This window comes from Heloderma suspectum, chromosome 3, assembly GCF_057233095.1.
Source record: "Heloderma suspectum isolate Gila_16-S chromosome 3, 16-S_ref, whole genome shotgun sequence".
Lineage (NCBI taxonomy): Eukaryota > Metazoa > Chordata > Lepidosauria > Squamata > Helodermatidae > Heloderma > Heloderma suspectum.
In genome coordinates, this window is record NC_139460.1 from 221,804,117 (window position 1) to 221,829,855 (window position 25,739).

General features: G+C 42.6%; 1 protein-coding gene across 4 annotated transcripts in view; it reads right to left on the bottom strand.

Annotated features, from left to right (window-relative positions):
* The window catches only part of SGMS1 (sphingomyelin synthase 1), a 100,992-nt gene extending 90,659 nt beyond the window's left edge, over positions 1-10,333 (bottom strand). The window contains exon 1 of one of the 4 annotated variants that reach the window (XM_084845727.1): positions 10,016-10,333. The gene's annotated coding sequence lies outside the window, so the exon portion shown is untranslated. Of the gene's footprint in view, positions 1-9,708; positions 9,749-10,015 lie in introns of those variants that run through there. The other 3 variants (XM_084845726.1, XM_084845724.1, XM_084845725.1) reach the window with 3 other exon arrangements.
* Between the last annotated feature and the right edge of the window lie 15,406 nt (positions 10,334-25,739).

Here is a 25,739-nt window from a genome sequence, read left to right on the forward strand (position 1 = left end):
CCCAACCTGTTTGAAACTTTCCAGACAAAGATTAACTTCTGTGATATATATAAAGGCACCCCAGCATGCAAACCTAAAATTGCACCAACCAATCAGCTTATGACTCTTGCCCACAATGTGTCTTTCCTTTTGGGGGAGGACTTTCATCAGGAAAGCAGCTCAAGGGAATGGGTTAAGACAGTCATCTATTGTCCAATTCCCAGAAGACTGGCAAAGAAAGCTGTTCCCCATTCCATGAGAGTGTCATAACTGCAAATATCTCAGCTCCAACTAAAAAAATTCAACTTTTAGTCATATTGTTATTTGATACTGTTTATTGTTTTGTAGGGGGTTACACCGGAAGACATGGTGAGTAAAGGAGTACAATGAGTTTCCACAGTCACGCTCTACACAGTTTGTTAAGTGCATAGAGGCCTGTGTTAATACAGTATAGAAGGCAGCATCTAGGTAACAAAGTAGGCTACCTCACACGGTAAAGCTATTATCAAGGCCAGTTTCGCAAGCACAAAGCTGTTTGATCCTTGTCAGGTCGCTCTGGTCCCTCTCAGATAAGAGTGCAGTGCTGTACCTCCATGAAGAGATGGAAAGCTTCTGAGCCCAGATTGGAATTGCCTTCTTTCCCTTGAAGAAGGGAATTTATTGCCTTGACTGTGATGCTTTATGCATCCACTAGGGCATAGAAGAAAAGGTATATAAGCCTTGTTTAAAGCATGCCAAGTTGGTCTCCCTCCAAGGAGAATCTCCATGCATACCAACTTGGAGAATTGATTATCGGTCCATGGAGAGACACCCTGTGTATCTTGATTGGGACCCAGATACATGCGTGGCTGTGGGGAAGTTGCAAGCTTCAGTCAGCACAAGGGACATGTGAGGTGCTTTGCTTTATTTCTGCATTCGCTTACCACCACATGTGTAATAAATAAATCGTTGAACTGATTCATTTGTGACTTTGTCTCACTTTCGCTTATCCCAAATCTATTTTGGTAAAGGTCCTGACAGGACCCTAGATTAACACATGTTTTGAGACTGTAAACCACCTTGGATTTTTAGGGAAAGGCTGGATATATCTTCTAAATAAAATCAATAAAAATACAAGTTCCTAGCATCCACAGCGGAGAGAAAGAGGTATCAAGCAGGTATGCTCAATATTCAGAACCAGAAGGCAAAAAGAGTGTCAACTATGCTATATTTTCAGTGCCAAAGTAACATTTTAGAATTAAGATTAACAATTACAGGACTCCTGGGCATCCTAGCTATGGGAATGTCAGTTGGCAAGAGAGACTTGTCACATTTCACAGTATGCTGGAATGAACGGTCATACAAGAAACAGAGTTGAAGACCTGTGGCTCATGATGGGAAACTGCAAATGTATTTATATGTGTTTTATCTGACTGAAGGCAATTGACGTTTTCCCTCCTTCCTGTCCCTCATTACTTGAAGTTGCTGAACTACAACTGAAAGCCATTCCTGCTTGCTATACAGAGGGAGATGAGTGAGGAATCAGAGCGCAATCCTATGTATGGACAGAATAAAGTCCTACAATTCCCAGCATTCCCCAAACAGCATGGCTGGATAGGGAATACTGGGAGTCATAGGACTCTTTTCCGTCTATCCATGCATAGGATTGCACTTAATTTTTTCTTCTTCCCTTTTTCCTTGTGAGTCCTGTCTTTTCAGACCGTGCACTTGTGAGCAGGGACTGCTTTGTTTACTGACTGCACATAAGCTGCACTGGGAGCCTTTTGGGCTGAGGAGTGGGACAGAAATACTTCAAAGGCACAATCCTATGACTTCCACCCGTGGTGTTTGTAATCCTCTGAACTCGGAGGCTTACGAGCATCCAACACAGAGCGGGAGGAGCAGCGGAAGCAATTGTCGCCACTGCTGCTCCTCCTGCTCTGCATTTTCACTAGCTGGCCTTTTTTTGCCCATATAGCTGGGGCATTCCAGAGGAGGAGGGGAGGAGGCTGGAGAGGCCTTGGGATAGTTCATATACTGGCTTCTCGAGTCCCCTCCCTGCCCACTGAAATGCCTCCTTGACCCCCTCTCCAAGGTCAGGTTCCCAACCTCAGAGAGGCAGCCAATGCAGTTCTTTCTATGCCAGCTGGGAGGGAGAGGAGACGGAGCACAGATTCCCAGATCTGCTATGTCTAGGGGTCTAGACGCTATCTAGGGACCATAGGATTGCTCTCTAAAAAAAAGCACAAATTGCTTCTAAAAAATTGAGAACAGGACTCTCATTCACATCCATCTGATTTTTCAAATGTTGCCAGAGTATCTGCATATGGAAGTCAAATGTGTTATATGTCTAATCTAATATATTCCCCATTTTGCCCTTAACATTTTGGTGTGTGTGGTTGAGGAGGAAAGGTGCCAGGAAGTAATGAATATCCCAAACAGAAAGTTCTATTTGTCAGCCAGCCATTGCCTGCCTACATTTATGTAAACTGTACAAAATATCACCAAACATATTTGTTATTATCTTACAGCTCAACACAAATACATCTTAAATGATAATACTATCACTTTGAAAATTACAGACTACTACCCTATGAAGAAGTATTACCTATATTGTTTTTTAAGATAAGCGTTTTCTTTTAGCCTTTCAGTTACAGAAGTTTATAATTTATCATTTCTACAGATACCTCCAGGGGACTCAAATTAAGAACCAAATTTCTATCGCAACTTTTGCTTTTATTTGAATACAAAAGTTTGTAACCTATGTAACTTATTAAAATGAATATATACTCTCTTGACTTTATATATAAGCTACTGATAATATAGAATTACCTTTGGCTTACTGTTACATCTAGCTGGGGTAAACTGCAATGACAGAGAAGTGCTGCAACAATAAATCTATACTTATAATACTTTCCAAAGTACTTCATTATTACAACCAGTGAGCTCTAACCCAGGAAAGCTTATGCCATAATAAAATGGTTAAGTCTTTGAAGTACCCTCAAATTCCCCTACCTTTCTTAACTATGCAAGCCCTATCTTGTCATCTACCTATATATTTAAATACATGGTTATCTTTTATTATATTCCTAAAGCAGAACAGGAACATGTAGCTGTGAGAATACTACTGAGCCTGTAACTGTATTAGGTTCTCTGTATTAAATTAAATAATTTCCTAAGAGCTCTTAACGTAACATGCATTTTTACCATCTTTAAATAGAAAGCAGGTCTTGTGGTCTGAAAGAGATCTACAGTACCTAGATATCAGGCTCAAGTGGTAGATTCCATGTCAAACAAGGGAGTCCCTCACTTAATTTCCTGTATATCATTGTATATTTACCAGCGCTATGATCCATTTGTCATTTAAACCCAGTGATTTCATCTTGAGAAACTCAGTCTTATTCCCCTTTTAAATGTTCATCTGCTTAATTGGTTAAGCTGACCTCCCCATAAATAAGAAACAGAGGATTTTCATAGCAGAGCTCTGGCTTTGAAACTAATTCAAAGCCAAAGCTCTGCTATGGCCATAATGAACTGGACTGAACTAAAGTCTTCTTCATTGGACAACATAAAAGGTATCACAAGTTTAGTTCTTTTTTAGAGCAAGAAAGTAAGTTTCCTCCCAAAAGATGCAACACTGTATTGTTCAGTACTTGCCCAATGGCTTTCCCACCCCAAATGGAATTTCTTTTAATACCACAATAAGTACGTGTTATGCTACTTTTGCAATTAGACACATTTACATTGCACTGATTTATCACAATTAAACAACTTAGAAAAATAGCTTTGTGCTTTGGCTTGATATCAAATATTCATATTGCTCCTAGGAGGAGAAGGCATGGGGGTGGGGGGTGGGGATACTTTCCAACCATAGTTACAGCGTCCAAACACTGAAAAGTGCTGTGGCACCTTTGAAAGAGTCTGATTGAGTGTGCCGAGCTCTCACAGGCAAGGGTCCAAGCAAGTGTCTTTACAGTGCCTTTCAGTACACAGGTGGTAGTACTGCAGAACATTTCACAACAATTATGTTCTATTCTGTATATGAATAGGCCTCTTCTGGTTTGGCAGAGCCAGAGAAACTTCTGAAATAGTGTGGCAAGTTATTACTTGAAAACAAAGGAAAGATTGTGCCAGAAGTTTGCGTAGTGTGCCAAGTCAGCAATAGGAGGTCAAAGTGCATTACAAAATGATATTGTGGAAATTTTACATATCGGTCTGAGATGGAATGTGAGAGATAATACCAACAACATAGATAACATTTTCTCTAATGGCCCAATTCTATAAACAATCATTTCAATCTTTCAAAAACTAGTTTTATGCACATTGGTAACCACGCTACCACACCAAAACTGAGAGCACTGAACTAGAGATCAAACTACATTTCAGCTATGGTTTACTTCCAAGTGGATGCGTTTAGGACTGCAAGCTTAATTATAGCAGATGATCTGTTGTTTGCAAGTTCAGCAGGACAAACTAAAACCAACAACAAATTAAAATACATTAAACCAGTAATTAGGAATTTGCAGACTTTGGTACAGACCTTGGTGTGTTGGAAATACGACTTCTATATATCCTGTTATATTTTTAGCATTTAATCAGACCTGAGCCAAGGTTGAATACTAAAAATCTAAAGGAAGCAGGGGAAGCCACTGATTAACTAAAACAAACATGCCCCACTTCAACAAATATCTCAATGGAAGCAAAGTTGTGCAGAAGTTAATTAAATAAAACTAGTGGATATACTACTGACTTGTACTGCAGTTGCTAAAACAGTAACATATGTACAGCAGAGCATAAGATCAAAATATAAGGCTGAAGTCCTTAATATACTAGCACATTACCAGGAGTCTCTTTCAAGTAGCCTGTTGTAAGAATCTAGATTATGGTTTGAATTCCCTGCTGCACAAAGTGCAAAAATTCTTTATTTCTGACTGTGCTTCAGCTCACCATCTGTAACTAAAGATTACAGTATCTCATTTAACCAATACTAATATTTTACACAAAGCCACATTTGGAGCACAGTAAGTCTAGGAGTAATGCCCATCTACCAAGATAAAAGATAACACCTCACATTATTTGAGTCTGTAAATAACTTTTTCAAAACAGATACTGCTCCCCTCGAAAAGCATTGTTTCAAGACTGTATTTATAATTGTTTCCAAATCAAAGTCAACAACATCAGAGCACAATTTTGTACATTACACAAAAGCAGAGACAGCAGAAGCACATGTGACTCACACATCTTGACTGCAATTCCTGTGTAACATTTGGAACTCTTAAGGGACAGATGGAAAGATTTTATGGTATAATGGCATCCAGGCCATATTGTACCATGTACTAGATTACATACCAAGGAGTCATCTCTCAGTTTCCATTCAGTTCATGCATAAAACTTTATTCTGTGAACAACCAAGTGTCATTAGTTCCTAAGAACTTAAACTAGGAGTTGGGAACCTGTGGCCCTCCAGATGTTGCCGGACCCCAACTCCCATCAGTCCCAGCCAGCACGACCACTGGTCAGATTATGGGAGCTGTAGTCCAACAACACCTGGAGGACTGTAGGTTCTCCATCACTGTCTTAAACAGAGGACAACTAGCTAACAATTTTTATAAATCTGAAGAAAGTTTATATTTTCACCCAGAAATGAAGCCTGACCCACATGGTACAGATCAGGTACCTGGGATTTGCAGAATGTGGAAGCTTGGCAAGTCCTAGGACACCTCCTGATACAGGGTGGAAGAAGTGGCATTACTGAAGCAATATTATTCAGTGATAGTTCCAGTGGTTGCAAGACAGAATTCTAAATAAAATCACCACGGAGAAAGATGCACAAGTTCTCTGTTCACACATAACACTAGACAGCAGAAGAGAAGTTATGCCAGTTGCTCATATTTTCACTACTACTGCCTCAATGGAATGTGTAAATCACCCAACAAACATAATTTATGCTATTGTCTGTTTGCAGATCCTGACAATATGCCTGGGAAACTGAATGCATTTTTAACTCAATGTTCTAAAGGCCATTTCACACACTACCAAAAAAAACCCAATCCAGATTTGCCATGCAGTGTATGCTGAATAAGGATAAACACATCAATTCCAACTCTGATGAGTGTACACGTAATTTCAAATACATGTTTGCCATCTTCACATCTTTAGTTTGTTTTTTGCATATACGCAAGCGTCATCTTAACCGTACACCTAAAAAACATAACATATGAAGAAACTCTTAAGTCCAGGGTGGGGAATGCGTAGTCCTCCAGATGTTGTTTGACTGCAACTCCCATCAGCCCAAGCCAGAACAACCAATAGTGAAGGCTGATGAGATCTGGAGTCCAACAATATCTGGAGGGCCACATGTTTCCCATCCCTGTCCTAAATGAACATGTGCAAGAGGTGAAACTTCTAGTGAGACAACACAACCAGGATACAAGTCCACCAACAAAATACGGGAATATCCTATATTCAAAATACGCAGGTGATTTAAACACATGGATTAGCCAAACTACTGACATACTAACAGCCTGTAATTATTATCTCAGTCTGTAAAACCAGTCTCGGAGCTGGTTTTACTATTTTGTATAAATAGTTGGCAGCTCAAGAAGTGCTACTTTGCCTAGAGGACTGAGCACAGGCTCTGTTCCCGTCATCATAGCAAACCTTCAGTCAGGGTGGAGTTTAGCTATACAGAGCTGTCTTATCAGTCAGACCAGTGGTTCATCTGACTGGCAGTGCCTCTCCAGGGTTTCAGATAGCACTCTCCCCAGCCTTGCCTGGAGATGTCAGGGGTTGATCTTGTGACCTTTTGCATGCAAAGCATGTGCTTTACGCACTGAATTGCTGCCTCTCCTCCCAGAAGCACTCTCGGTCTTACTACCTTGAATTACTCCAGCCACATGAGATACGCTGAAGGATTCTAATATCCATAGATTTATGTATCTACTAGAACACCTGGAAAAGATACAAACAATGATTCAACCCTGGCCTCTCTTTTTCAAAAAGTTACCCAGCTGCGTAACCAGGATTGTGTCATTTGTAAAGGGACTTTAACAGTAGATCTCAACTCCACCAATGTACAATATAATACCATCATTCCAACTTCAACACCTAAATACACAAATTCTTTGACTCATGGCTGCCTACTGAAAACTATAAGAAAACGAATGGCAGAAGAACCACCACTTTACAGTCTGCAGATAAGAGTTCCTTTCCAGCATTGAAGCACAGATCACTTGGAACTGTTTTAGAATGTTATTTGCTTTTAAAATGCTGTACCCGCCCCCCCCCCCCACATGACAGCAAGGCTATACCTGACCTTACAGGAGGACAGGAAATTGTTTTAGCAAAGAGCTAGCAAATAGATAAGTGGAGAGTTCCCCTTACAGTAAGACCTTTCATCTGCCTGTACAGCTGCTATTTCATAGCGTCAAACTATAACAACAACAACAACAACAACACAACAACCTGAAGATAATGCATTTATTTAAAAGACAGTGATCACACTCAATGGAATGTTGGTGATCTAGTCAGAATAATCGTACTTCAAAATATGGGTGGGCAGAAGGTAGATCTGGATCTACTGGTAGATCTCTGGATCAGCAAGGCTTTCTGACTTTCAAATGTTTAACAATGGCAGCAAAATAACCTAAATTATACTGCTGAAATTAAGAACGCATGGGGTGCTGCTACTTTGTTCAGTACTGGTGGGCTTAGAATTCTCTCGTTCAAAGTCTATGTCTTTTGGGTCAGACTCCGCTTAGTAGATCTTGGGGTTTTAATTTAAAAAAAGAGTAGATCCCACAAGCTTAAAGTCTGCCCAACCCTGCACTACAATAAGGGATCTTTGGCAATCCTAATAAGCATATAATATGGCACATGATTTAGGAACCTGAATGTTTTGCTAGTACTATTCACCACAGCAAACCTAAAGGGACTAGCAAATTCTATCAGCACGAAGGTCCCAGACAGCCAGAATGCTAACCAACTCCACTATTGCTTAAATAATTTACTTTAATAATCAACCTCCGACAGCTGCACAACTCTAACCCTTTTTAACCTTCGTCTGAATCCTTGTGTCCTCCATTATGAAAACTAACCGTTCCACACCTCTAACAGCTTTCTAAATAACTAGTTCAAATCCTACCTCAGCCATGTACTCAGTAGAGAGCCTTAAGGAAACCATCACATCTCAGCCAATGCCACCCCGCTTTTATCCTGCAATTGAGATTGTTCCTTCACAGATTTTTGTGGGCTCTTTAGATGAGCCCTGACCCTCCAGGGCATCTCCTGCACTAAATGCCCTTTGTTCCGTTTTTAAATAGATTGCAGATAATAAGCTATCCAATTACCCCATTGTGTTCCACTTGAGTTCCCTCTGTGAAAAGAGGAAAAGTGAGATCAATGAAAGATAATGGAAGACTCAGATACAGGGAGAAGGGGGGGGAAGGGCAGTCATTGTGATCTTGCATTTAAAATGGAAGCAGAAAGCCTGGTTTCCAATGCAGGATTTTAGGCTTGTGTAGAGATGCCCTATTATATTAGGCTTGGGGAACCTCTTTCAGCCCAAGTAACAAATTCAATGTCTTCTCTAAGCTGCAGGGGACACATTCCAGTGGTGGGAAGGACCAAAGGCAAAAGGTTTAGGGCCAAATTACAAACAACAACAACAACAACTAACAATTCTAGCATATTGTAGCTTAAAGCTGTTACTGCCAGTAACTAAGCCTTAGGTTAGACATTTCCTACATACATGGCTGGGCCGTGCTGGGAGTTGTAGGGCTTTTTTCTGTCTAAACACGCATAGGATTGCACCCTAAGAATTGGGGAAGAGGGGGAGAGACTGCTTAAAAGCCAGGAAAGAGGGTGGGGTCAGGGAAAGTGGGCATAGCTATCTGGGGAACCCCAGAGAGCCAGATTTGGCCCCTGGGCCTGAGGTTGCCCACTCCTATGGTATATAATACTGCCCTAACTTGCAGGCTTGCTGCAAGGATTACTGCCATGACGCATATGAAGCAGTTTCACTGAATTTTTATAAAATGCTACTTAAGTGCTAAGCATTGTTATTGACTAGCTCTCATCCCCAAACATCATGTAGGCTACTGGCCACGCACACACTCAACCATATGCTGGAGTACTCTGAATCAGAACCCGCGCTCACAAACACACTTGACTACGCTGGCCTTCCTAACCACTTCCTGCCACAGGTTTACCTCAAGCTGCCTTCTTATGCACACTTGAGCATCAGCCCCATCGAACCCGGCGGGACTTACCTCCAAGTAAACCTGCATAGGTCCAGCCTGCCAGTAATCCTGCTTAGCACTGCAGTGCTGCCGCCCCACCTCACACACACGCCCTACCCCGAACACCCAAACTCCTGGCCCCCTCTCCAGTGGTAACCATCTACCTGAGCAGTTCGGTTGTGCGCCCCCCCCCCGCCCCCGGACCGGTTTGTGACTTGGTCACCTCCGCCTGGCCACGACGCCGAGTCCCCTCAGCCTCAATTTCCTCCTCCTCCTCCCCCATCTCATAGCAACTCACCTGGCCAACCGCAGCCCCGTCCCCACGCAACACACCATACCTCGACCTCTCCCCCGGCTGCACTCCGTACTCCTCTTCCCCCTCCCCACCCGCTCCCTCATCCCCGCGTCCAAGCATGCATCCATCCCACGTCCCCCAGCCCCATCGCAGCACCATGCCGCTCCCTGGCCAAGTACTTGGGGGAAAGAGGGCGAACAACAACCACCATAATACCTGAGCTCCAGTTCCTCGAGCGACTCCCCGCCCCCCCCCCCGGGCCTTTCCGTCTTCCCGACAACCCAGCCCATCATGCCCTTATACGGAGAGCGAGGGCCTTTCGCCCCCACCTTCCTCCGCAACTCTCCGGACTCTGGCGGGTCAGCTCTTCCCCCCACCTCCGTCTCTGCGAATGTTTCCCACCCTTCCCTAAGTGCCCCTCTCCCTGCCCGCGCTCCCGTTCCCCCGACGCCGCCTTTGGCAGCTACCCCGGGAAGGGCAAGAACTGCAGCTGCTGCGGGGGGGCGCCCGACGGGGCACTCACCTTTCCCTCCGCGGGCCGCCTCCCGAGTCCCGGTTGCAAGCGCGGGACGCCCAAAGGAGCCTGGCGTGCAGCGGCAGCAGGACCGGCCGGGGCGTCGGGCTGGCTTTAGGTGGAGGCTGGGCGGGTCTCCCTAGACGGGCTGCCTGCTCGTTGGTCCGCCCGCTGCAACGTGCAGCAATAACAGCAGCGCCGGCAGCCTCTGGCGGCCCGTGGGGTCCCGGACCGCGACGTAGGAGGGGACAGGCGGTCGGGCGAGCGGACTGGAGAGCGACGACGCTCCCACGTGACGGGCCTTGTCACTCTGCGCAGCCATCTTACGTCCCGGTAGCCCCGCCTGCTGGAAGAAGGCGGCGCGGCGCGGCGGCGTACCAGCGCCGCAGGAGCCGGCGTTCCGCGCGTGGCCTACGTGAGGCTCGCCAGACTGGCCCTCGCCGCTCAGTCGGTCTTGCAAGCGAGGCGACGATGAGCCCGCGGTGGCCTGCCTGAGAAAGGGGGTGATGAGGTCAAGGGCCACGAGCGCCCGCTTGGAGGAAAGGGCGGCGAGTCGGGCATATATGGACGTCAGGAGGCAGTCGGCGTGGCTTTCTGGCGGAGGTTGAGAGAGCCAGTCTGGTGACTGGGGAGAGCCAGGTCCAAATTCTTGCTCAGCTCTGGGGCCGCTCACACGCACGGAGCTTAACCTAACCCACCTCACAGGGTTGTTGTGAGGAAAAAATGGGGTCGGGGGAGAACCGTATATACTGTGTTGAGCTCCTTGGAGGAAGGGTGGGGTGGGGTGTAAAAATGAATAAGAATCCGGCTGGATGCGTTAATGAAGTAGGGAGCCTATTTGTTTTTTTTTTTTTAAAAACTCTTTGTCACTGGGTTATGACCAATTTGAATGGTTAGACCCCATATCGAGGATAATATTCTGCCATTTGTAAATGTATTTACAAATACAAATGTGCTTCTTACAAGAAGTGTTTTGTTTTAACGTTCGTATAAATGTATTTTAATTTTTAAAATGGAGTGGGGGGGGATGAATAAGGCAGAAAGAGTTAACTCCTGATTGGGAAACCAGCTATGAGCTGTGTGTACCTTCATATTGAAATAGATTTATTCAGATGTAAGTCCCATGGTGTCCAGTTGTTTACTTAGGAGCAAGTGTGCATTGGATTGTGGTTTGAACTTATGTTTACCTAGAAGTAAATCCTATTGAGTTAGTGTGGCTGACTTTCAGATAAGTTTGCATAGGATTGCAGCCCAGTGCAGAGGCACCGAACAGGCTTTTCCTGGCATTGAGATAAACTGTGATGGGAGGGGAAAAGTTTCAGCTCCTTCTATTTCTATATGGCAGGCTGTTAAAGATCACTGAAGTAGGACTACTAGCAAAATAAAAATGACCAACCCAGGTTACACATAATGACAATTCCTGGGTTGTTTAACCAAGGAATTGTCAGGGCTGAGCAGCAGCAAGCCAGTGTGCTGCCTCCCGTGCACGTGTTGCTTCCACATTCAGTCAACAATCCAGGAACACCCTGGGGCATTTGGGGTTGTTATCGTTATGTCCAAACCCGGAACTCTTGGATGTTTAGGAGTTAAACAACCCAGGGTTAGCCCAACAATTGCCCATGGCTTGTTGTTGTGTTAACTCTGGGCGTTCCTGGGTTGTTTATTGAAAGCGGAAGCGAAGAGTGGATGGGAGGCAGCGCACTCGCTTGCTGCCATGCAGCCATGACTAACTATGGGTTAAACAACTAGATAGCCATTACGTGCCAACCAGATCACTATCCTATCACAGAAGGAAGATCCTCATGAATGGCAGGTTGTAGAATATACTGAGGGCTCCCAGCAAATGAGTAATCAGCCACCTCAGTTCTAAACACATTTACTTAATACTAGTTCTGCTCGTTTCTGTAGGATCTGTTTCCAAATAATCATGTTTAAAGGATATGTCTAAGATGTAGCATGGTATCTTCTGGCTCCCTTTATGAAAGAGAGGACTTAGGCACAAGATAATTTAATGAGGGTTAGTTTACTCCCTCAGGTGCTGTTGTATACTGGGGTGAGAGAGAAAAAGAGGTGGGGAATGATTTGTCTGGCAGAGAGGAGACAGAAAAAGAGTTTTTGCCTTATGTGAAATAGGTTTATGTTGGCACAGAAAACTGGGTTCAAAGGAGTTGTTTTGTGTGTTGGGACTCTGAACCCACCTCTGCTTTGTATTCGGTCTTTTGGGCAGATTTCTTTGCCATGCCTCTCACAGCAGCCATTCTGTGGTGGTGCCCAGGACAGTTTCTCATATTGCCAAATGAACCTATGGGACCAAAAAGATTGCCTTTCCCTTGTCTATAAGATGTTACAGGCAGTAATTCACATGAGAGAAGTAACAGAACCTACAGAGAAGTAACAGAAGCAACAGCAGTTTTGAACATTGTTCCTAGGTGACAACCATAACAAATAACCTGTTATAGAAGCACTTACACTTCAAGGTTCAAGGAATCTCTAAACCTTTAGACCTTGCTATATGATAAATCGTTCAGTGGTTTAAGGAAGAAACTCAAAAGAAAAGTAATGAGGAAGGAGTTAAAAAACAGAAGGGACAAAAATATACCGCAGACTTTGAAGAGACTTGGGGCAGGGGTATAGAGTACAAAAAGAGCAAGATGTGGTAAATTAGGTAAAGGGGAAAGAATCAACAAAATTCCAGATTACTCCTCAGCCAAAGTCAGACTCTGACTTGGAATTTTTGCAGTTCATCTCTCCTATATAAATTCAGCAACCAATGGGCTGGCTATTTGCGTATATAATACAACTAGTATTGAAAGCTTGATATATTAAACCAAGGAGGAGTCCTCTGTTAGCAACCAAAAGCCAGAAACAGGCAAGAGCTCATGCCTCTGCTTTCAATTACTTGTGCTTCCTTAGTAAAGGTCACTTGCACATGCAGAGAATCATGGTTCTAGTGACTTTAGGATATGTCTGCAACACCATAATTCTTGTCACATTTCATTTCCATTTTTCCATATCCCAATGCTATTTAATTTTTGCCTGTAGAGATGCACTTCTCCTCTTGGGATTGTGGGCTCAGGTGTTTTTTTTTTAACTACTGCTCCAGTCCCCAATTATAATGCTGAATCTGCACCAGTGTGCCAGTCCACAGACAGAAATATATTTGATGTGGTATTCTGAAATGAGGGAAACAGGGAAGAGATATGAGGTGGTTGTGAAGGAGATGGGCCTCTGAACTGCTAGAAAAAATGGGCCGTTTGCATGATCGAATAAGTGGGCTACAGTGTGTGCTAGTGGCCATTTTTAATATTCAGTGCCCATCCACAGCTTGTGTCATGAGAACCTAGGCAGTGGGGGTTGTACAAGGGTTAAACAACCCTCCCATAACATAGCAAGAAACCATGGGTTATGTGAGGGTTGTTTAACCCTTGGAGAACACCTGCCACCCAGGTTCGCATGACACAACAAGCCGCAGCCAGGCATTGAATATTTAAATCTTGCCCAGCACGTACGGCAGCCCACCATGGCTTAAATAAACTGTTTTGATTGTGCAAACCAAGTCAGTTGAATGGATAAGGAAGAGCAATGTCTTGAGACTGGGAGGGTGTAGAATGGATCTATAAGTGATAAATAAGTCAGATAGTAAAAGATGCTATGTTATCCTTTTAATGGGCACATGTTACAAATATGTCATGTATCCTCTGAAATGGTTAGATGTTTGAATCAGTTGTTGTTGTTGTTGTTCAGTCGTGTCCAACTCTTCGTGACCCCATGGACCATAGCACGCCAGGCCTTCTTGTCAGTTACATGTCTTCAAAACTATGCATGCTACAGGTACTTATAGTTAGGAGATGTAGCTCCCAACTGTGTGTACCTATGTTGAAAAAGGCATGTAGCCACTCCAAATACAAGTAGATGAACTTTTATCAGTAGTCAACATATTTTAAGATACCTCTGCCAAAAGACCAGACGACCTCCTCTGTAACAATGAGTTAGTATAGGCTTTCACTACAATGTCTTCCTTGCAGTAATAGCTGGTCTAAAATTGTTAATTATTGAGATTAATTCCTGACTGGGCCCAGGCTGGAATACCTTTGCACACTGTAAAGCACTTTAGATGAAGTAAATGTTACATAAATGAATGCCCCCAAAGCTGGATTATACGAAATAATGAATGCATTATTGTAATGTAATGCAATTCCAAATCTGCCATTGGCAGGGGAAGAGAGGGGTTATCCATTCGCAAAATGCTATGATAGTGGATGTGGCCAGTCACAAAACACCCATTTCCCAGAAGGCAAACAGGTGAGGCTAAAAGATAAGTAACTTGCCCAAGAATCTAAGCACAAGGAGAGGTAGGGGCTGAGCACCAAAACACAAAACCAGTCTTGTGAGTCCACGGTTTTCTGCTCCACCACCCATTTTGTAGAACAAGGAAAACCGATGGGGCTCAGAGACAAGTAACTTGGCCAGGATATGGAACAGAAGACAGAAGTGGGGACAGTCCCAAATGACATATCTACCCTTGCAGCATCTCAACAAAATATCCATTTCACAGAAGGCAAACTGGTGATGCTCAGACATACACAAGTAAAAGGCCAACCCACACCAAAATAAACAAATTGGCTAGCCCACCCCCAGAAAACATTTAAAGCATGCACACATAAGCACAGGCAGAACACCCCTTTCTCCCACCCACCCCTTCTAGCCCCCCAGGATGCTCCCTACTACCTCCCCAGTTGACCTTTTTCTTTTTTCTGTGGGACTGGGCACGAAGCGAAGTGTACCCACCATTGTTATTTTCTAAGCCTGCCTCTGGGGCCCAAAGGCATTCTTGGAAATAAAGATGTCAACGGAGGCCAGTGCTCCAGTTTGCAGCTTATCAGCATCCCAATTAAAAACATTCTTAATTAAACAATTTTTTTAAAAAATTAAAATCAGGAGGGGCAGGGAGCCTGGTGGCTGCCAAATAAGAGATCAGTAGGCACAGTGGTGCCCAGGGGACCTGTTGGGGACCATGTTACAGGGTATTTGGTCTGTCCAGCCCAGTGCTGTCAAGATATTAGGTATCTTGGGTCTGGACGCCCTTTAACTGGTGATGCCTGGGACTGAACCAGGGATCTTTTTCATGCAAAATAGGTATTCTACTTACTGAGCTCTGGCTCTTCCCAAAGCCTGTGGCAAGGGGAGCATAGGATTTGAATCATAATCCTACAGGGCAACCAGGAAATTTCCAGCACTAAATCACTGTGCAAATAATTTTTCTGTATGTATCTTTTCTATTATCTACAAGCATACTTCAGAGAAATGGGCAATTGCTATTTCAAAAATATTACATGTGCTTCTGTATAGATTGGTTTGATTGCAGTATTTCCTGATAGTAGAGGAACTTCATGGCTTCTATTTGTAATTCATATTGGAAAAGTCAGCCTCATCTGAACTAACAACAAAACAAGCCCTTTCTCAGTTCTGTTGCAGACGCAAATAAGAAAATGAAATCTCAGCCTTAAGATTTTTTTTTCAGTCACTAACAGGAATGCAAAATGCTCTTTATTCCTAACTTCCTCTTTCTTTGTCATCCTGGTTTCCAATAAAAGTGTTTTTGTTTTGTTTTTAAATTTTCAATGTTCTATATGCAGTTATCCAAAGCAGCAAAGAACCGAGCTAAAAAGGCTTGATGTGGATACAGGTGGTGATAAGAGAAGGGATTAAAGATCACAAAACCATGTATTAGGAAAATGTGACTTCTGCACTGAACTGGAGGTCTAGAAGAGGATCTAGAAATATGGCACGTGGATAAAGAGATGTAAAAGTCTATTAAGCTTAGGGAATGGATTCTATGACAGGCCCATGTGTGCTCCCAACCTCAACTTGCTGCCACATCATTTAGCGGCTGCTAATCACAAGGTTATTTATTCTTCCCCAGAAGGTCTTATCTCGTTTATTTCCTCTTCCCCCTTTGTGATTTTGGAGGAAACCCATAAAACATTATTTTATATGGGCTATATACAATGAAAATATTTTGGAGGTGCCTTTAAGACAGCAGGTGCCGCTATGGTAGGTCTTGAATGAGCACCCCTGGGGTTTCAAATACATTTACTTAACATCCATGCAAAAGTTCTGTGGTGAATAGAAGCATACTCCCACTTCCTCCCCCTAGTTCAGTCTTTCCCAACCTGGTATCCTCCAGAAGTTTTGGACTATAATTCCCTGCATTCCTGACTATCGGCCATATTGGCTGGGGCTGATGGGTGTTGAAGTCCAAAACACCTGGAGGACATCCAGTTGGGGAAGGCTGCTTTAGTTGTACATATGGTAATGGATTGATTTATACATTTTTCATGTAAGCTATTTCTGAAGAATATGAAAGGATGACAGCATGTCTGAACTCCTGCCTTAATCTGTTGCCTTAGTGGTTCCATTTTGTGCTAATTTCATTCTTCCTGAACTGTTCTTTTGGCTGCCTTTATACAACAGCTTTGTCTCAGTTTGTAGTTCTGCTTAAGGTGAGTTGGGCTTTAAGCAGAATTCTAGCAGTGTTTCCTAATGACGGCTCATGATCACATTTTGGATCAGTTAACAACAATGGATGCTGAAGATGATATGACAAAATCTTTTAATGGAGGTGTGAGTGGGGAGGTGAAAAGGGCTATTGATTTTCCTCTTTCCTTAAATGGTTTGGTATTGAAGCAATATTCAAAGAGTCGGGCAGTCTTTCCGCATTTCAGTTGTTAAGCACTGGCCACTGCACAGCATGACTACTGTAGAAGCTTGATTGCTTCAGTACACATGTATTGAAACATGTGTATGTCTTGTTTGCTTCCCACACACACACAAATAAACTTTCCATATTATGTACCGAAATTATGGACTTTCCACTCTAGATGGATATGTTTATAAATAATAATTCAGCAGTCTGGCATCCTTGAAATTTTTTGAAGATGGTTAGATTGAAATCTGGTTGTTATTGAGCTCCTGCACAGTAAGTCTGCATTAGCCAGTGCAGTCTTTCTGTGGAATGGTTTCTGTAGCATCTGTTGTAGAGATACATGTCTTTCTGGGCTGCTTGCCATTTCATCTGTTGTAACTGAAGGAATGAAGCAAAGCTACATCCCAGCATTTCCCAACCTGTGCCCTCCAGATGTGTTGGACGACAACTAGCATTCCCCAGCCAGCACCAGACTGGGGAAGGCTGCTATATCATATAGATCCTGTGACAGGTTTTAGCACTTGTTACCTTTCTTTTCCCTAAATGTCTCCTTTGGCTATTTGTGAAATTATGCCTACTGCATTTTTATGTACCAAACTTAACATTGCTTGTTTATATATATAGAGAAGATAATTCAATCTTATTTCTCAAATATTAGGTTACTTTGTAACAACCTGTAGAGCATTTTAATAATTCTGAAAGTGGATGTATTTTCATCCTTAATGTCCTCATTTATGTGAGATTTTTGAGTATTTACCTTTTTAAATGTTTTTAACAGACTTGAATTCAGTCTTGGATCACCACATGCCGAACTACCTTGATTGATTAGGGTGCTGTTCCCATTTGTACATCTGCAAGAGCATTTCATAACACCCTAAAATGGGATCCTTTAGTCCCTTTAGAGATGTAGGGACAATTTATCACTGCTGCTGCCTCTATGGTATTTCATTAGCAATGACTCAAGCAGTGAGCAAGTGGGGTTGCTGCTGAGATCTCTATTACATGGTCTGGCAAACTGAGATATTACAGAGCCACTGTGACGGCTTTTCTTTGAGCCTGCTGGTATTATCCAGTTTGGTCCCTCCCATAATTTAAACCTTTTCCATCCATCATACAGTCCAGGCACGATCATGTTGTTTATCTTCATTAAAGATTACATAAGCTGTGTAGGTGCATTCCAAAACCCAAGGTTTTTTTAACTTGATGTTTTCAACATTTCTGCAGAGAGGGAATGTAAACCATGCTGCAACATTGTGTTTTTAGGCGAAATCTGTATACATACCTTCCTGTAGCATTAAGTTTCTTCGGGTTATAATGACTTGGCTGAAATTGCTAAAACCTAGGGAGGGAGTTTTCCTGCTAAGCTTTCCGAGATCCTGAGATATAGACCATGGCTATTAGATAAAAGGCTTTTTTCCATTTTGGTCCACACTGCTGCAATGAAGCTAAAAACAGTTAATATGAAATTGTATTTGCTCATGGTTCTAACATATGAACCTTGCCCCTTTCTTTCTTCCTTTATTTTTTTCTTTAGAAATGTAAGTGCTCAAAGGATGGGGATGGAGAGGGAGAGCCCTCAACCTGAAAAGAAGTGGTTTTATAGGAGCCAAAGCTGCATAGTCTCAAGGCAGAAGTCTGGAGATGTCCCTTGTCACAAGTCCAGCTAAAGTCACTAGACTATGGGTCAGCAACTAGAGATCCTAGGGCCAAATCATGCCCTAGGTAAGAGGGTTGGATAGCTAACTGTGCAACAAGATTTGACAGAAAATGTCGGTGGGGGGCCTCTTCTCCGTCTAGTCCTTAAACAGGCCCTCTTGTAAAACTAGTTGATCACAACATGGCTGGCAACTATAGGAAATACAATTCTAGACTACATGGACCTGGTCTTATGTTCAGGTCTGATGGGAGAAAGCTGTGTGAAACTAAAAAGGAGCTTCTCCACATTTGGACTTGAAACATGATTTTCAGATCGCACGATTTTTGCAGGCTGAAGTCACACAGAGTTTAAAATAGAATTTTATTACAGGAGTTCACTGCAGCCACAGCAACAATATTTCACAGTTACCAGTCAAGAACTACAGTATATCACACCATTATTCCAGACTTATAATTTGCCCAAAATTAAATAATTATCTAAATGGAAGGCTCTTAGAGAAGTGTCTGTTATCTTCAGTTGTCTAATGATAATACTGCTTTTGGCAGTGGCTAGGATTAATTTTCCTATGCAATTAATGAACTGTTCGATAATAAATAGATTTTATTGGCTGAATAAATGTATGGGAAAGGATATAATTACCAGTTTGAAATATTTTATTGCAGCTAATCTTAACTTTCTGTTAAGATTAATTGACTCTTAATTGGTTACTGGAAAATAAGATCAGAAAAAGAGCATGGACAAATTCCAAAGGTTGGAATTTAATCTTGTCAGATCAACTACTGATTCCTTGTGCTCCAAGGATTGGTCAAGTTTTCTGTTTTTATAACCTGATGAATTGGGTTCTCCTCCAACTTCTGATCCCTTTTTCAGGCCTAACAAACTTGACCAGTGAAAAGTGGCTGTGTTTTCTTTGATGAGGAAGAAGCACTAGAGAAATTAAACCATTGATGTTTACCTGATAATTCCTCTTATTGGTGGTTATAATTCCTCTTTCTGATTAGAAGAAGCCTATTTTGGAATATAGTGGGCTGGAAGAGGAAAACTAGGGATAGAACAGTTATAAACTATATCAACATTTTGATTTTCTACAGGAGACCTCAGCTTGTGAACAGTTCATATGCATGTTGAAAAATGGTAAAGTATAAGAGAGCTCTGTAACCATCCTAAGTTTTTATGATGATTTTATTATTTTATGCATAGAGAGTTTTGAGCCTGACTAGCGGTTTTACCAAATCACTGTACCCTTTTACCTGAGGTACAGTCCTCTCTAGTAGATCAAATAAATTAAAGCCTCTTTATCTCATGCGGAACTACTAAAACAGATATAGGACAAATAATTCAAAACTGGTTTAGAGGGAATGAGTCTATACCAGATTCATTGGTATAGTATTTTAGGAAGTTAGTAAATTTGTATGGCCACTCAGCAGCATATGCTCTGTAAGTAGCTCATACAACAAAGAATAAGACACAATATTAAAATACAAATAACAATAATGAAAATACAACAAAAAAGACAATAAAATGAACCAAAAACTTACTAGCCAAGGAAAATAAAACCAGATTTGCAGTTCAGATGATTATTCAAGTAAAGCACAATTCAAGGATATTCAAGAGAGCCAGTGTAGTGTAGTGGTGAGAGTGACGGACTGGGAGCCGGGAGATCCGGGTTCTAGTCCCCACTCGGCCATGGAAGCTCACTGGGTGACTTTGGGCCAGTCACACACTCCCAGCCCAACCTACCTCACAGGGTTGTTGTTGTGAGGATACAACGGTGAGGAGGAGGATAATGTAAGCCGCCTTGAGTTCCTTGCGAGAGGGAGAAAGGCGGGGTATAAATGCAATAAATAAATAAATAAATAAGGATATAGTTGTTTTAAATGCAAGTTGTTTAAAAGGCCTGGGTGAATAAGGGAACGATCCTATGGCCCCTAGACAGCATCTGAGATGCCATAGGATAGTTCAGCTTCCCAGATCAAACTGACAGTTGGAGCTCAGCTCCCCTCCCCCTCGCGACCGGTGTGGAAAGAAACACACCAGCTGCTTCGCCAAGGCCAGGAATATGACCGCGGGGGGGGGGGGAGGCATTTTGATTGGCTGAGAGGGGAGTCCTAAGGCCTCAGGATACTCTACCCTGAGGGCTCTCTGGCCTCCTTCCCTCCCCCTCCGAGACGTTTTCAGTAGACGGGCAAAAAAGCCAGTCCAGCAAAAATGCAGGGTGGGAGGACAGGGAGGCAAAGATCACCTCTGCTGCTCCTCCCGCCCTGCATAGGATAACTATAAGCCTCCACATCCGGAGGCTTACAATCATGGTAATAGGATTTCACCCTAAAAATTCTTCACCCAATGCTGAAAAGATGACACCTTTAGGAATAGGAAAGCTATTCCATAGCCAGGGTGCCATCACAAGGAAAGCCCTTTCCTCAGTAGCTACCCTACTTAATAGCAACACTACTTATTTATTTATTACATTTCTGTACCTCCCAATAGCCAAAGGTCTCTAGGTGGTTCACAACAATTACTTAGTAGCTCATTTGGTGGGGGCACACAGAGTTAAGAGTCTCTGAAGATTATCTTACCATTTGGGTAGGCATATGCAAGAGAAGGCCATCTTTGAGGTAACCCGGTCGCATGCTTTTATGGGCTTTGAAGGTTAGAACTAGCACTTTAAATTGGGGCTCCCATCCCCTTCAATGCATTTACTTGGAACTTCCCCCTCTCATTGACTTCACTGACTGCTTCTTCTCCCTTTTGCTCACCAGTTTGTTGGGCTTTTTTCATACAGCCATTGAATGGACTTGCACTCATGCCTGTGAAAACAGCCGTACGATTGGGAAACAAGCCAACCACTATCTCTTCCCCTAGCCCACCTTACAGGGTTGTTGGGAAGCCAGAATAAGGGCAAAGAGCAACAACAGTGCGGGGGGGGGGAGCATACCAGGTCTAATGACGAAGGTGTCCCTGTGAAGCGGTCGCCTAAGTGGGCAGGGGCTGTTAGGGATGGCTTGGTACATTGACTGTATACAAGTCCGTTTGTGGATTTCTTACTTCTATAGTTGGGAACCCGGAAATCCGCATACCCTTCAAACTCAGTAGTGGAAGCAATGTACTGCATTTAATTCCATTACACACTGACATATTTAGCAGAGAAGGACTAACAGTGCCAGCAACCTTGGGGTACACCACCGAGAAGACTCTCTCTCCCTCGCCACAAGGTCAGAGGAAAGAGCGGGGCAGGGGACCATCTCCCATAGCCCACTATCGCAGTCACTAGAAGGGCTTCCTTTGACTTCCCTCCTGCTGTGGAGGAGTGGAGTGATGGGGCGGAGCCATCAATCATGTTACAGGAACTGATGATGAGGGGAGGGGACATGGGGCCAGCAGCCCCCTTCTGTCCTGATTTTTCCATGCAGCTCTGTCCAGCCATGAAAAGGTATAGAGCGGAGGGAAGTGCTATATGAGATCCCTGTATTCAGGCCCAGTCTAAATCCTGGAAAAGATCCCAAATCAAAAGGACTGGTTTGTAGTGGGATAATATGCCAGGTGTGAAGACAGCCCAAGCCACAGAGGCTACATGAGCCTCTAGCAACAACACTGGTCCTGTAAGGACCCACAGACTGTGAACTTGATCCTTTAAGGGGTGCAACCCCTTCCAAAACTAGTTTGAACACCACTCACCTCATTGGACTAATTACCCACCAGCGGTACCTCTGTCTGAATTGAGTTTCAGTTGATTCACCTTTATCTAGTCCATTACCACATACAACATCCACAGTCTCACATGCATTTGATAGAAAGGAGAGATAAAGCTGGGTGTCACCCACATACTGGTAACATTTAATCCAAATCTCCAGATGACCTCATTCAGTGGTAGATGTTAAACAGCATAGGGGGAAAATAGATAGAACTATGTAGGATCCCAAAGCCAACTGCCAATGTGTTGAGCAATGGTCTCTTAACAACACCTGTAATTCCCCACCACCACCAAATAGGAGTGAAACCACTGCCAATCAGTGCTTTCCACACCCAACTCAGCCTATCCAGAAGGATACAATAGTCAGTGGTATCAAAAGACCCCGAGAGATTCAAGAGAATCAAAAGGGTCACACTCCCCCTCTATCTTTTGGCAGAGATCATCCCACAGGGTGACAAAGGCAGTGTCTGTCTCAAAACCAGGCCTGAAGCCAAATTGAAATGGATCCAGAAAATCAGTTTCATTCAAGAGTGCCTGGAGTTGATTGGTCACCACTCTATGAAGCACTTTATCCAGGAAAGGATTGTTGGCCACCAGCCTATAGTTGTTGGCATATTCTGCATCCAGGTTAGGCTCTTTCAGGAGTGATGGAATTATTGCTTGTTTTAAAGAAGCTGGGACAAATCCATCTCTCAAAATGTCATTTACATCCTCCAGAACACTGCCGAACATCCCTTCCCTGCTAGATTTAATAAGGCATGATGGTTGAAGGTCAAGCACACAAGTGATTGGCTGGAATTGACCAGGCACCTTGTCCACATCTTCAGGTTACAATCACTGAAAATTGTCCAACAAAGGTGGAGTACTAGTCTCACTCAGAACTTTTCCAGATTATTCCTTCATTGCACTGGAAATTCATTTTCATTTTGGAGGATCCAGCCAGTATTTTGAAAAGTAGCACTTCAGCTGTGAAGAAATCACATTTCTTTTAACTAAATGGTAGGGAGCATCATATTATTGCTGAGGAAATGAAACTTTCCCCACCAGTATCATTTCCATTTGTTGTCAGAGTGCTGTATATATTGTGTTTGTGTACTTTTACTACTGGTAAAAATAAATACACTCCCCCACCCCCACTCCAGATTGCTAAATTTAATTTCAAATTATTTACATTACATTTTTATTTACTTTTGGGGATGAGCACTTACCCATGCCAGTAAGCGTGTTCATGTTGCCTACAGAAGCTTAGAGCGGGGCAAGGGGAGTCATGATATCAGCAGCCTTCAGCCATCTTTCCTCAGGTCTATTTACACTGGTGAGATTTGGTGCAATCCCATATGTTACTTAACCCTGTGACCTATCAATTTCAGCGGATTTCCTTGACTTTTTGCGTTGTCAAGATTATGTGAATACTTTTTCCGTATTACATCTCTTTATGACACTGATATATTTTATATAAACCTCTCCCATGTCTCCACTGCACAGAATATGAAAAGACTAATTAATTGTTGTTTCTTTACCATGGTTGAAGATTCAAGGGGTTAGGGAAGCCCAGTCAAAAGATACTGTAAATCACTGATGTTTTGATAGCACAGGTAAGAAAGGTTAATAGAAATATTAACAGTGTGAAATGGAGATCAGCAAGGAGAGAGTTCAGGAATGAAAAGAGATTTGTGCTTATATTGGCTCTGCTAGGAAGTACATTACCATTAATCTTTATTAATTCTGATGTGTCACCCATTATAATGCCAGCACCAGGGATAGAAAATAGCTAATACCCTTGAGGGAGAGAGAATTTAAATCAAATTAGTTTAGAAACATAGCTAAACTACAGGGAATCTGCCATTAAATGGAGTTTTTGTTCAAAACCCCACTTCAGTATATGTCTATATGAAGTAAATAAAAGGTTGAGGATCAATTCAATTCAGAGGAAACAAATATGGAAAACAATTACAAACATTCTGGGTTGGATCCAAAGGTTCCCTGCTACTCATGGAAGGGCTCCTTTGGATCCAACACTATAACTATTTAAGTTAATAGCCTGGTCCTAAGGATAGTTACTTGGAAGGATGTAGAATAGTTTCAACAGGACCTGTTTCTATGAAATACATAGGATTTTGTACCTAGGGAGATAGTGGGTTCTCCCATACTGGAGGCATTCAAGATGAAGCTGGACAGCCACCTGTCAGGGAGGCTTTGACTTGGATACCTGCATTAAGCAGGGCATTGGACTTGATGGTCTTATAGGCCCCTTCCAACCCTACTATTCTATGTTTCTATTATTTCAACCTAAGGTTGAAATACTATGTACACATTAATTTATTCATGTCTTTTTTTAAATCCCAGATTTCCTAGAAAGTTCAAGGTGGCTAACAAAATTTAATACTTTAAAAACATCACAATAACAACTTTGACTAAAACTAACAAATCACAGCAGCAAAATAAAAGATCCATAAATACAGGAGCACCATGAAAACAGATCAAGCAAACCCAATTAAAAATCCAAGGGCATTTGTTTGTCAGTAAAAACAAAAACAGCAACAGCACGAAACCACCAGCATTACCAAGATGATTAAAAGAGGCCTTGCTAAAATCCACTTTAGCTCCGTGGAAACAGTTTAGGATTGTGCTGCATCATCTAAACTATAGTGGAATGTGCACCATTGCCAGCTGAAAACATTGACCATATGTTTGAACAGGCATTGGAAGTATTTGGAGTACCTTGGGTGGCTGAAGTTCTCCTGGCATTAGTTCAGCATGAAATCCATATAGCAAAAAATGCAACAAGATGATGACTGGGATCTAAATAATGGTTCTATGATTTGGTAGATCCATTTGCCATCCTTGCATCATCAAAGATATTGGGATTTTGTTGCTTCATCAATGAGTGTATTGGGTTCAGGTTGTTGGTATGTTTGGTATTGTATATTTCATTAATAAAGATTAAATAAAAATATTTTTTTTAAAAAAATAAATGTATTGGGCAACTGGATTGACACCAGTTGTAAGGGAAGGTGTTCCTGCCTTGCAGAAGTAGATTGGGCTATGTGTCCATTTCCACCTACAAGTCTACCTTCTCACCACCATTGTCACTAGCTGCTATTGCTCTTCTTCATCTTTCTCATCATTGCTACCACTTGCTGGCTTCACAGGCAGAGAGGCAGTGAGCAAGTAGGCAGTGTCATCTGCTGCTGCTCCTTTTCACCACCATTGCTGGGACCAAAGTGAAAGGCAAGTGAAAAAGCAGGTTGCAATGCTGAAGAAGAGGAGCAACTCCAGGGGACTCCCTACTGGGGTATGGGCCCTTAGCAGGTGCCCAACCATGCCTTCCCCTAATGCTGGCCCTGCTATCATTATTGTTATACATTTAAGTAGTAATGGTATTCTAAGCATACCTGGAAATCTATATCTACACAAAACCCTGTATTTGAGGGACAGTACCAGAAAGAAATATGGAAGATATGCAAATGCATCCTGATCTATATTATTGAATCAGAAGGAAACATACTTGTAATTTTCCTTTAGCCAATAGAACTTATTCATTATCAGCACTGACCTATGCCTCTCTTTGCCATGTCTGATTGTACAGAAATATGATGCCACCAAGTGGAATACACCAACACAGCATCTGAAAGCAGTACTAGGTTTTTGTGAACCGCCCAGAGAGCTTCGGCTATTG